Here is a 12,738-nt window from a genome sequence, read left to right as displayed (position 1 = left end):
CCTACCCACACTTAAAAAATATAACTGGTCCAATATACACACACATTCAACTTCATAAAAACCTATAAAATCTATCTTGTTCATGACTTAGAGACTTTCTATATACAGAAAGTTGAGTTTGGAGAATTTGGAAGCATGGCGGAGAATATTATCACTGAAACCTCCTTTTTGACGTGTTGTGAGCCTCACTTTCTGTTCTCTCTCCTTTTTATAGAATTTTACTCATTTGAGACACCGCTGCACATTTGTGCATGTGACATCCTGCCGCTTCCTTTGCTGCTGGTCTGTTTGCATGCACAATTCAAAGTGATAGTTACAACCTTGTTGCTACGTGCCTCCAAGGAATTACAACTTATAGCAATCCTAAAGCAAACCTATCATGGAGTTTTCTTGGCAGGATTTCTTCGGAGAGCGTTCGCCTTTGCCTCCCTCTGAGGCTGAGAGAAAATGACTTGCCCAACGTCACATGGCCAACTGGGGATTTTAATCCCATGCTCCTGAGCTGCAGTAAAACAGCAAAAAGAACCCATATAGGGTGTTTTAATAACAGTTCACTCCACATTTTTCTAACCTATTTGATGGCTTGGTCAGAGAGACACCGTTTAAAAAAACAACAACAACTTTAACTCAAACTTACGCCACCAAAAAAGGGAGCCCATGAAATAATAATAATAAAAATAATAATAAAACTTTATTTATACCCCGCCACCATCTCCCAAACGGGGACTCGGGGCGGCTAACATGGGGCCATGTCCAGAGCAATACAATATAATAAAATATAAAAACAACATATCATAGCACCATTCAAAATACAATAAATAATAATAAACAGAAAGGGAATGATCCTAAAATTTAAGTATAATTTCCTTCTGCTTTGTCCTAACTTTCTAAATATATTTCCTATGGAAAAAAAACTCTAATGAAACACTATGGGAAGTTCAAGAAAGCACATAGAGAATTGCTCTGCCTCAAGCGAGAGGTTTTCTCAGTCTGTTACCCTTGTCTGCAGCTCAGCAATAACACCTACCTAAAGGGTACTTGTAAACCACTAATTTATGAAAAGTACTTTGCACGCTCTACATTTGGCTTTTATTTATTTAAAAGATGTCTACAAAGCCTTTCAGAAGAGCCTGCTACAAGAGGATCCCAAGCATAAATAAAACATAACAGCCAAATGTGTTAAAAGCAGACTCGAAAGGGCATCATTCATAATCACCAAACACAGTTTCTTAAAAGTCCCGCAGCCTCATAATCATAGCTTAGCCATGCATCTAAAACCTGAAGAGAAATACAAAAGTTAAACAGTCCCAGGTGTGACAGGATTGCAAACATATGCATCTCACCTTGTAAGCATTTGTGCATCCACATTGTGCTGTTATAGGAATTCAATACCATTTTAACAAGACTGAATGGTTTGGGGTTGGAAGAGGAAGACACTGGAAGTTCAAATCTCTACTCAGCCATAGAAACCTGGGGCCCCTGGTGATGTAGTGGGTTAAACCCTTGTGCCGGCAGGACTGCTGACTGAAAGCTTGGCAGTTCAAATCCAGAGAGCGGGGTGAGCTCCCATATGTCAGCTCCAGCTTTCTATGTGGGGACATGAGAGAAGTCTCCCACAGGATGGTAAACATCTGGCCCTCCCCTGGGCAACGTCCTTGCATATGGCCAATTTTCTCACACCAGAAGTGACTTGCAGTTTCTCAAGTCGCTCCTGACACAAAAAAGCTGTAGAAATCTATGGAATGATCTTGGGCAAGTCACACACTCTCACTCTAATACAAAGGACACATCAAAACCACTCTGAAGAAATCTGTCCAAGAAAACCCTATGAAAGGGATGAGTCTGTATCAGCTTGAACATTTATAACAACACCAAAACACTGTAACTGGTATCCACCCTACAAAACCTTCAGATTTATGATTTGGCAAAAAGGTAAGCATTCTCTGCTGGAAGAAAAAAAAATGAAGTGCTTCTCAAATTACCTTTTGAACCAGTAACTCCACACATACACACCCCCATGTGATAGTATCATCTTTGCGCAACATCAAAAGGCACCAGATTCTTTCCAATATTGGAAGCTTAAGCCGAGTTAGCCCTGGTTAGAACGTGAAAGGGAGGCAGACAATAAATATCAGGTGTTATAGACTAGGAAAGAACTGGCAAAAACACTTCTGAGTATCTCTTAAGAAAATCTATGAAAAGTCAGCATGTAATATATTTATTTATTTATTTATTTGCTACATTTATATCCCGCTCTTCTCACCCTGAAGGGGACTCAGAGCGGCTTACAAATCAAATGAACATACAATATATTATTAGCATAGCACAATATAAGCATTAAATTACTACATTGTACAATATCATTATATGGCGATATTATTAGTAACATTCATACATAGATACACACGTATACAAGTTAAAATTATCACTTTCCTTACTGGCAATTCAGCAAGACTGGCAATTTGGGTCATGCTATGCTACTACTCTCTCCTGAACAATACCACTAGAGCTTTCCAGCAAGAGTTCCCGAACTATAAATCCCAAAAACCTAGATGACAGAACCATGGCAATTAAAGTGGTATCAAAATGGCATATTGTTTTGCAGTGGATGCTCTACACCAAGGAAAACAATGTTATTTCCTGAGAAGTAGGTTTCGGAGGAACACATGGTTGAATGGCACCATTGTTCCTAGACACAGACCCCAAAAGCAGGTAGACAATGGGGGTGGCTGAGCTGCTCTTAAATTGATCAGGCAGAACTGGACCACCAAGACTCCTTTATAGTTGAACTCATACAAAAATTTGTGATCAAAAGCAAACTATTTTATACTTTTGAGTTATTTTGTTTTAATTAGCTGCTTTGGATCCCGGGGGGTGGGGCACACATCATATAAATAATTACTAAACGATCAACTGCTAAGAAATATTCATTGAGCCCTCACAGGAATAACAAAGGCTGCCTACAATCTAGTTTATACACATTGACTTGGGAGTAAATTAGTTTGAGAGACGCAGCATGATGTGTTTTGAGAGTTGGATGATGACTCTGGAGAACACGGCTCAAATTGGCACTCAGCCATGGAAACCCATTGAGTGACTCTGAGCAAGCCACACACTCTCAGCCTCGGAGGGAGGTAATAGAAAACCCTTCTGAACACATCTTAGCAAGACATGACAGCAATAAGCTGCCCCAAACACATGAAAAGAATTTCTAAGCAGACATTGTGTTGGTGAATCTTCATCTCTAATGATGTTTCTGTGCTCATGGATGGGGACTGCTTGCCTGCCAGTATTAAATCCCCCTTTGCTGCCACATCACAAACAGTTCCTGGATCCCAAACTGGATTACGACTCCCATTATCCCCAGGAAGCATGCTTCCTTTGGTACAGAACACTCTGCCTTCTAACATTGGTGTCTCCATGAACATTTGATGTTGTATGCCTTCAAGTAGTTTCATACATAGGCAACCCTATGAGGGGGTTTCCTTGCCAAGCTTTGTCCAGAGGGAATCTCTTCTGAGGCTAAGAGAGTATGACTTGTCCAGAATCACCTAATGGGTTTCCATGACTAAGTGGAGATTTGAATCCAGAGGCACATCTACAGAAGTGGCAGGAGCAGAAGGGAAGGAAATGTGCTCCTGATCATACATCAAGTGCAAGGACCAGATCAAGACCTAGTGGTGTTTACACACCACACAGTTTGCCTCTAATCTGGTTCCATGATCCGCAGGGTTTACAGTTTCGAGGCTGTGGAGGATTCAGACTATTTTCCCTTCTGCTCCCCCAATTACAAATATGAAGATCGCTGGAGCACCTGTCCATTAATTGGTATCACCAGGTGATGTGGTTTACACCTTACTGGTCCATGTAGTTTACACCTAAAACAGATTAAGTAATCTATTTTGTAATATCCTGCAATTCTGTTTATTAGAGTTTAAGGGCTCAAAAGGACATTTGCCCCATGCGTCATATGGATGTTATGTTTTCAAAGTGCCTTCCATTCACATTAGGATGGTCAGAATAGATGTGTCCCTGGTCTCTTGAATTGTGTGTTCTTCATGGACATAGGGTACATCTACATTGACTACTTAGGTCGATATGAAACCAACAGAGAAAGATGGGATTTCACTGTGTGGATGATTAGCCCTGGTATTGGTTTGAGACCTGGATGGTGTTACACATGCCACAGAGGCTAACCTCAAACCAGTTCCAGGATCCTCAGCATCTGTGTCTTGAAAGCCATGAAGAGTTTGGGCTTCTTGTTCAACTCCCTCCTCCATAATGCGCATATGCTGAACTTAGAAGGGCACATCCTTTAATCAGTTTTGCCATGATATGTGGTCTACACTTGTGTGTGTTGATGTGCATTATGGATTCTGTTACAGAGTATCTGCCAACTTTGCTTATCCTGGTTGAAAGCCCTTAAAGCGCATTGCTGTGCGCCTTAAATCAATTGAACACTATGTTGTCAAGCTGTTTTAAATCCATGTTAAGTGGTTGGTGCAGATGTGCCCCAGCTCTCTAGAGTCTTCTGTCCTCTTAGGACAGAGCTTTCCAAACTGTGTGTTGTGACATGTTAGTGTGTTGGCGGCAGTGTGTAGGTGTGCCTCGTGATTGTATTGAGAAATGACAAAAAATCTTGGAAATATATATATTATTATACAAATCATCTATTTTTAAAAATATTAATGAAAGGTTTTAATGTGGTATGTGGTTTCCCCATACATTTCATCATGACAATCTTGCAAGGGGTTGGGTTTAACTCTGGTTTGCCGGATATCCTGAAGAACAGTGTGGCCAAAAGATGCACGTCTTAAAAGTGTGTCACCAACATGAGATTAAAAACAAACTTCACTTCAGTGTAAAATTCCCACAGACATACACCAAAACCTGTTTCAGGACCTGCAAATGAAGGTGGAGAAGAGAGAGCCAAAGAGTGCATCCACACTACAGAGTTAATGCAGTTTGACATGACTTGAAGTAACATAACTCAGTGCTATAGAATCCTAGGAGTTTGCAATTTGCGGAGGCACCAGCACTCTAGAGCACAGAAAGCTACAGACTTTGGGAAGCTACAACTCCCACTCCCTTCCTTGCATTTAGCCAGGACAGTTCAAGCGGTATTGAGCCTTGAGAGTAAAGACAAAGATCCACCCAGAGGAAAAGTCTTCGTACCATACATCAAGGGAACCAATGACCGCATAGAGAAGCTGATGAAGAAACACAACCTACAAACTATCTCTGGACCCACTAAGAAAACCCAACAAATGCTACAATCAGCAAAGGACAAGAGGGATCCTCTCACCTCTGCAGGAGTCTACCGTATACCATGCAGCTGTGGACAAGTCTACATAGAGATCACCAAACGCAGTCTACATAGAGATCACCAAACGCAGAGCCCATAGGGACCACCAAACGCAGCATTGCCCTAACACGAATCAAGGAACATGAAAGACACTACAGACTAACTCAACCAGAGAAGTGAGCCTAGCAAAGCACTTGATGAACCAACCAGGACTCAGCAGATTATTTGAGAAGACAGAAATGCTGGACCACTCTCACAACCACCATGTTAGACTACACAGAGAAGCCACTGAAATGTGGACAATTTCAACAGAAAGGAGGAAAACCATGAAAATGAACAAAATCTGGCTACCAATATTAAAAAGAACTCTAATATAGTGAATAAAGAACAACACTCAGAAGACAGGGGAATTCGAGACAAGAAACAATCAGGGCCAGCTAAAACCTCCCAACATCAGATTCCCCCAGGAAGGAAGCAGCCAGACTTTGAAGCTGCAAGGCATTTCTACGGTAATCAAGGTGATTAATTACAACATTAACAGACAAGAGATCAGAGGGTTGTTGTATGTTTTCTGGGCTGTATGGCCATGTTCTAGAAGTATTCTCTCCTGACGTTTCGCCCACATCTATGGCAGGCATCCTCAGAAGTTGTGAGGTATGTAGAAACTAAGCAAGGAAGGTTTATATATATATCTGTGGAAAGTCCAGGGTGAGGGAAGAACTCTTGTCAGTTGGAGGCCAGTGTGAATGTTGTAGTTAATTAGAATTGAATACCTTCATCTCCTGGCTTCTTCCTGCCTGAGGGCATCCTTTGTTCAGAGTCATTAGCTGCCCCTGGTTCCCATGTCTGGAACTCCTTTGTTTTCAGAGTGTTGCTTCTTATTTACTGTTCTGATTTTTGAGGTTTTTTTTAATACTGGTAGCCAGATTTTGTTCATTTTCATGGTTTCCTCCTTTCTGTTGAAGTTGTCCACATGCTTGTGAATTTCAATGGCTTCTCTGTGTAGTCTGACATGATAGTTAATAATAATAATACAGCAGAGTCTCACTTATCCAACATAAACAGGACAGCAGAATGTTGGATAAGCGAACATGTTGGATAATAAGGAGATATTAAGGAAAAGCCTATTAAACATCAAATTACATTATGATTTTACAAATTAAACACCAAAACATCATGTTTTACAACAAGTTTGACAGAAAAAGCAGTTCAATACACAGCAATGTTATGTAGTAATTACCAAAACATCTCAAGATTGACTACAAAAACATTGACTACTAAAAGGCAGACTGCGTTCGATAATCCAGAATGTTGGATAAGCGAATGTTGGATAAGTGAGACTCTATTGTAATAACAATAATAGTTGTTGGAGTGGTCCAGCATTTCTGTGTTCTCAAATAATATACTGTGTCCAGGTTGGTTCATCAAGTGCTTTGCTATGGCTGATTTCTCTGGTTGAGTTAGTCCCACCCTGGATATTATTCCACAGATATATAAACCCCACTTGCCTAGTTTCCAACAACCTCTGAGGATGCCTGCCATAGATGTGGGCGAAACGTCAGGAGAGAATGCTTCTGGAACATGGCCACACGGCAAGGGAAAACTCACAGCAACCCAATGATTCTGGCCATGAAAGCTTTTGACAACACACTGCCTTGATTCTGTAGTTGAAGATGCACAGAGAGAGAAAGAGAGAGGAGAGAGAGGCAACCCACGTGGCGAGAGGCGGCTTTCCTGCCTGACTTTTCCGGCAGCGCAGAACTTCCCCTTGAGGCGGTGCGAGGAGACCGCAAAAGTTAACAACCCTTCCCCGAGTGGACTTAAGGAATTGGGGGAAAGGAGAGGCGAGGAGAGGAGGGGCAAGGCTCCCCTGAGCCAGAAAAGGAGCCGGCTCCTCCGAGAGAAAGGCCAGCCAGAGGTGCCCAAAGCCAGCGCTGTCACTCCCCATCCGACCCAGGACGCTTCCCTGGAAAAGGGGCGGCCACATGCAGTTTGACACCGCTTTGAAACCCCCCTGCATGCCTCAATGCTGTGCAATCCCAGGATCTATACTTCTGGAAGGCGTTTCGCCTCTTCCTCCTCTGCCGTTTGAGGAGTTGCTTGCTTGGTGCCTCGCCAAACTACAGCTACTACCGTTATTATTTTCTCCGTATCCCGCTTTCTTCTCTTTAGCGGCTCACAACGCTCAGAGGACAATGTGTTGCCGAAGGCTTTCCTAGCCGGAATCACTGGGTTGCTGTGAGTTTTCCGAGCTGTCTAGCCATGTTCCAGAAGCACTCTCTCCTGACGTTTCGCCCACATCCATGGCAGGCATCCTCAGAGGTTGTGAGGTCTGTTGGAAACTAGGCAAGTGGGGTTTATATATCTGTGAAATGTTCAGGGTGGGAGAAAGAACTCTTGTCTGCTTGAGGCAAGTGTGAATGTTGCAACTGGCCAGCTTGCTTAGCATTGAATGGCTTTGCAGCTTCAAAGTCTGGCTGCTTCCTTTGTTGGGAGGTGTTAGTTGGCTCTGGTTGTTTCCTTACTAGAATTCCCCAGTTTTTTGAGGGCTGCTCTTTATTTATTCCCAGACAGGAAGAAGAGAAAGACTGTGGTGGAGGCTCCTTCTTTGGAGGCTTTTAAGCAGAGGCTGGATGGCCATCTGTCGGGGGTGCTTTGAATGAGATTTCCTGCTTCTTGGCAGAGGGTAGGACTGGATGGCCCATGAGGTCTCTTCCAACTCTACTATTCTATGATTCTAACTCTTGTCTGATTGGGGCAAGTGTGAATGTTGCCATTGGCCAGCTTGATTCGCATTGAATAGCCTTGCATCTTCAAAGCCTGGCTGCTTCCTGCTTGATTATTGGAGAACACAGAAATGCGAGACCACTCTAACAACCACCATGTCACACTATGCAGAGAAGCCATTGAAACCCACAAGCAATGGTAGACAATTTCAACAGAAAGGAGGAAACTATGAAAATGAGCAAAATCTGGCTACCAGTATTTTTAAAAAAAGTTAAAATCTGTACAGCAAATAAAGAACAACACTATGAAAACAGGGGAATTCCAGACAGGAAACAATCATGGCCAGTTAATCCCAACAAAGGATTCCCCCAGGTAGGAAGCAGCCAGGCTTTGAAGCTGCAAGGCTTTTCAATGCTAATCAATAATAATAATAATAATAATAATAATTAAAAAAACTTTATTTATATACTGTCCTATCTCCAGGATGGGACTCAGGGCGGTTTCCAATCATAAAAACAACACATACATTACATAGCAACATAATTAAGCAACATAATAATAATTAGCAACATAATTATTAAGCAAGGTAAAACAATACAATTATATAGCAATAAATAAAACTTACACAACCTTCTCAAGGGTACGGGAACCATAAACCCAATATAATCAAGATGATCAATTGCAAAATCCACGTCTGCCTCATAAGAGTTTTTTTCCCCCCTCCCAATCTGGAATTTCCACAGATATATACCCCACTTGCCTAGTTTCCAACAGACCTCACAACCTCTGAGGATGCCTGCCACAGATGTGGGCGAGACGTCAGGAGAGAGTGCTTCTGGAACATGGCCAGACAGCCCGGGAAACTCACAGCAACCCACTCAAATATATGAACACAGCATACTGAAAACGAGGCTTTCAAATCGTCTCAAACTACTACCCAGGAGTCCGTAGCATTGAGGAGTAAGAGTGAACGCGGGGCCGAATTGCATCTCTTCCGCGGCGTAGGTTCTCTCTTTATCTCCAAAAGTGAACTTTCCCCCAAGTTGCCCTTCTAACGGGAGCTTCCCTGCCATCTCCGCCCCGATGCCTTTGGCCCCAAAGAGGGATCACTCAAAGGGGGAAACCCACAAGCAAGGGGTCTCCTTGCCCTGCGGATATTCCTTCCTTCCTTTGCTGTCCTTCTCTCCGACCCCAGAGCTCCAGCCGGACCTTCAAGGGGTCTCTCCACGGAGCCTTGCCTTTCTTTCCCTTTCCCTCTCCCAAGCCCTTCTTCTTCCAGAGCCGATCGCCAGCCACTCACCGGATCCGCTCCCATCTCCGCCGCCTCCTCCTTTGTGTCTTTCCGAGCCCGATTCTCGCCTCGCTCCTTGCTTTCCTTCTCTCTCTTTCTCTCGGCGGCAACAATAGCCAGGCGAGCGCCCAAGCCCCAGGCTGGAGGCTTCCCCTGCCTAATATAGCGGCTCCCGCCCCGCCGAAGCCACGTGGATGAGAAAGAGAGAGAGAGATTGAGAGAGAGAGAGAGAGAGAGAGAGAGAGCTCAATCGGCGGGGCTCAACACAAGCTCCTCCTCAGGCTGCAAAAAGGGGAGGAGGAGTTGGAGAAGGAGACCCTCCCTGGCGCTGCTGGCTTTCTCTTTCTCTCTCTGGCCTGAGTCTGGGGGAGAAATGGGGAGGGGGACGGGGATGGGAAGGGGAGAGGCAGGCAGCTGTGGGCGCCTCCCGAAGAAGAAGAAGAGCCTCCGGAGAGGAAGGAGCCGACGGGATGGAGCCGGAGTGTGAGTGTGAGCTGAGATCCCTGTGTGCTTGTGGGACTGAGAGAGAAAGACCACAGGACTGTGTTCATATGAGGGTTTGACTGAGAGATATATATATGAGAGGATGTGCCAGAAGGAAAGCCATAGGAGTGTGCTTTTATGTCTGTGTGTACGAAAGAGTCTCTGTGTGTGTGATTGAGAGTGTACTGGGAGTATACGTTTCTGTGTGTGATCCTATGAGTGAGTGTGGCTGTGATAGAGACTATAGGATGCCTCATGAACTTGAATTTATACTGTGATCATTTTACTTGACTTGTTTATCCTATGATTATTTTTTTTCGGAGTTGCTTCTGGAGTGAGAGAATTGGCCGTCTGCAAGGACGTTGCCCAGGGGACATTGCCCGGATGTTTTGATGTTTTTACCATCCTTGCGGGAGGCTTCTCTCATGTCCCCACATGGAGCTGGAGCTGATAGAGGGAGCTCATCCACGCTCTCCCCGGGTGGGATTCGAACCTGGCAGCCTTCAGGTCAGCAACACAACCTTCAAGTCACAAGCCTTTTATCCCCTAGGCCACCGGAGGCTCCTTATCCTATGATGCTTAGATTATTGTTATACTCTGATTGTTGTTTATGTGATTTTAATATGTTGTAAGCAGAGGCCCCCAGTGGCACAGTGTGTTAAAGCACTGAGCTGCTGAACCTGTGGACCAAAAGGTCGCAGGTTCGAATCCAGGGAGCAGAATGAGTGCCCGCTGTTAGCCCCAGCTTCTGCCAACCTAGCAGTTCAAAAACATGCAAATGTGAGTAGATCAATACGTACTGCTCCGGTGGGAAGGTAACGGCGTTCCATGCAGTCATGCCAGCCACATGACCTTAGAGGTGTCTACGGACAACGCCGGCTCTTCGGCTTAGAATTTGAGATGAGCACCAACCCCCAGAGTCGGACACGACTGGACTTAATGTCAGGGGAAAACCTTTCCCTTTTTACTAAGCCACTTTGGGTCCCATGAGAGAGAAAAGTGGGATATAAAGATTTATTATTATTGGCACAACAACATTGTATGACACAGCAAACAAGATAGATATGCTGGATTTCGTATCACAAAATCACAAGTCGAACACTTCCAAAGTGTCTAGGACTGTGTGAAGTATTTTTGAATGATGCAGATGATCATAATAATAATAATTATTATTGTTATTATTATATGAATGTGTTATGTGTGTGAGAGAGAGACCATATGAGTGTGCATTCATGTTTGTGGGAGAGAGAGAGAGCATGCACATGAATGTTTGTGACAGAGAAAGAAACCATATGAACCTGTGAATGTGACTGGAGAGTGTGTATGAAAGAGTGTGCAAGATGCTCTATAAGTGTATGTTTATGTGTGTGTGAGAGAGAGAGAAGGTGGAGACCATATGAGTCAGTGTGGATATGAGAGAGACAGCCAATATGAGTGTGAATGTGTGTGACGGACAGGGTCATATAGAGTGTGCATTTATGTTTGTGTGGAAGAGAGAAAGCATACACATGAGTGGCCACACAGCCCGAAAGACATACAACAACCCATACACATGAGTGTTTGTGTGTGTGACTGAGAGAGAGACCAAAGGAGTGTCTGTGTGTGAGAGAGGAGAAACTTATGAGTATGCATGTGTGATGAGAAGGGGGATACCATATGAGTGGGTGTGTATATTTGTGTGTGTGAGAGAGAAAATTTGTAAGGTTGTTTGTGAGAAAGTGACCATAACTTTGAGAGAGAATATATGAGTCTGTATATGTGTATGAGAGCGAGAGAGAGAGAGCTAGAGTATTTGTGTGTGTGACTGCCAGAGAGACCATAAGAAAGTGTGTATGTGACTGGAGAGTGTTATATGAGAAAGGATGTGTGTGTGAGAGAGATTAAGAGGGGACCATATCATAGAATCATAGAATAGTAGAGTTGGAAGAGACCTCATGGGCCATCCAGTCCAACCCCCTGCCAAGAAGCAGGAAATTGCATTCAAAGCACCCCCAACAGATGGCCATCCAGCCTCTGTTTAAAAGCCTCCAAAGAAGGAGCCTCCACCAGTGAGTATGGATGCGTGAAAGAGAGAGAAATCAAATAAAAGTGTGGATACGTATGAGAGATTCCATATGAGTGTGTATATGTTTGAAAGAGAGAAAAATATGACAGTAAAAGAGAGACACGGACCCACAAAACTCCAGTTCATCTTGTTTTATTCATTCCTCACCCATTCATTACAGTTGAAGAAAGACTAAACTGTTGCTTAGCCCTCCCCACCAGAGTAAACTCACTCAGTTTATGGATTTACTTGTCATAAAGCACCATTTAACTAGATGTCTGGGACTGATAGCATTCAGGCCAAAGAGTTTAAAAGATTCCCTTTTAAGGCAAGTCTCTCAGATAATCCTTGTTTTAAAGGCTGGCTCTGTTTGTTTGGTTTTTTTTAACTTAATATTTATTTATTTATTTTAATTCATTCAAATATACATACATCGCAAGTGTTTGTTGCATACAATGCAATACTTTCATCTATTAGTCTTTCATAATCATTTCTCAGACAATATATTTTCAATAAGGGGTCACAATCTTCTATTTGAATAGTACATATAAAGATATTTTCCAGTTGCTTTTAAAATGCCCCGTTTCTCCTCCCTCCTTTCTTCTCATAATATTTCAATTGATGTACATTGACTTCAAAGTCCAAAAGTATTTTTCATTTGGGGGAGAGGAGAGAGGATCGTGGGATCTTGTCCTTCCCAAAAAGAGTGGCAAAAGCAAAATGCTGCATCCTCTCAAATTTTGCTTTTTCTGATTATTAACTTGCCATCTTGACCACATTCTGATGCCATTTGGCCACCCATGAATAGCTTGTCATCCAAGAAATAGCTTCCTAAGATCTACAGAAATACTCGCAGGAACACCTCAGCAAACAAGAGTCCAAAAGTGG

The 12,738-nt window shown here is 43.2% G+C and overlaps 1 protein-coding gene across 10 annotated transcripts in view; it reads right to left on the bottom strand.

Annotated features, from left to right (window-relative positions):
* st3gal1 (ST3 beta-galactoside alpha-2,3-sialyltransferase 1) overlaps positions 1-9,763 on the bottom strand; it is a 148,782-nt gene extending 139,019 nt beyond the window's left edge. For 3 of the 10 annotated variants that reach the window (XM_062980011.1, XM_062980010.1, XM_062980013.1), the window contains exons 1-3: positions 9,333-9,555; positions 1,983-2,095; positions 375-502 (exon numbers count right to left, since the gene is read on the bottom strand). The gene's annotated coding sequence lies outside the window, so the exon portion shown is untranslated. Of the gene's footprint in view, positions 1-374; positions 503-1,982; positions 2,096-9,332 lie in introns of all 10 variants that reach the window. The other 7 variants (XM_016992744.2, XM_016992745.2, XM_003219376.4 and 4 more) reach the window with 5 other exon arrangements.
* Between the last annotated feature and the right edge of the window lie 2,975 nt (positions 9,764-12,738).

The sequence above is a fragment of the Anolis carolinensis genome, chromosome 4 (genome assembly GCF_035594765.1).
Source record: "Anolis carolinensis isolate JA03-04 chromosome 4, rAnoCar3.1.pri, whole genome shotgun sequence".
Classification (NCBI taxonomy): Eukaryota; Metazoa; Chordata; class Lepidosauria; order Squamata; family Dactyloidae; genus Anolis; species Anolis carolinensis.
This window is presented reverse-complemented; position numbering and strand designations above follow the sequence as displayed.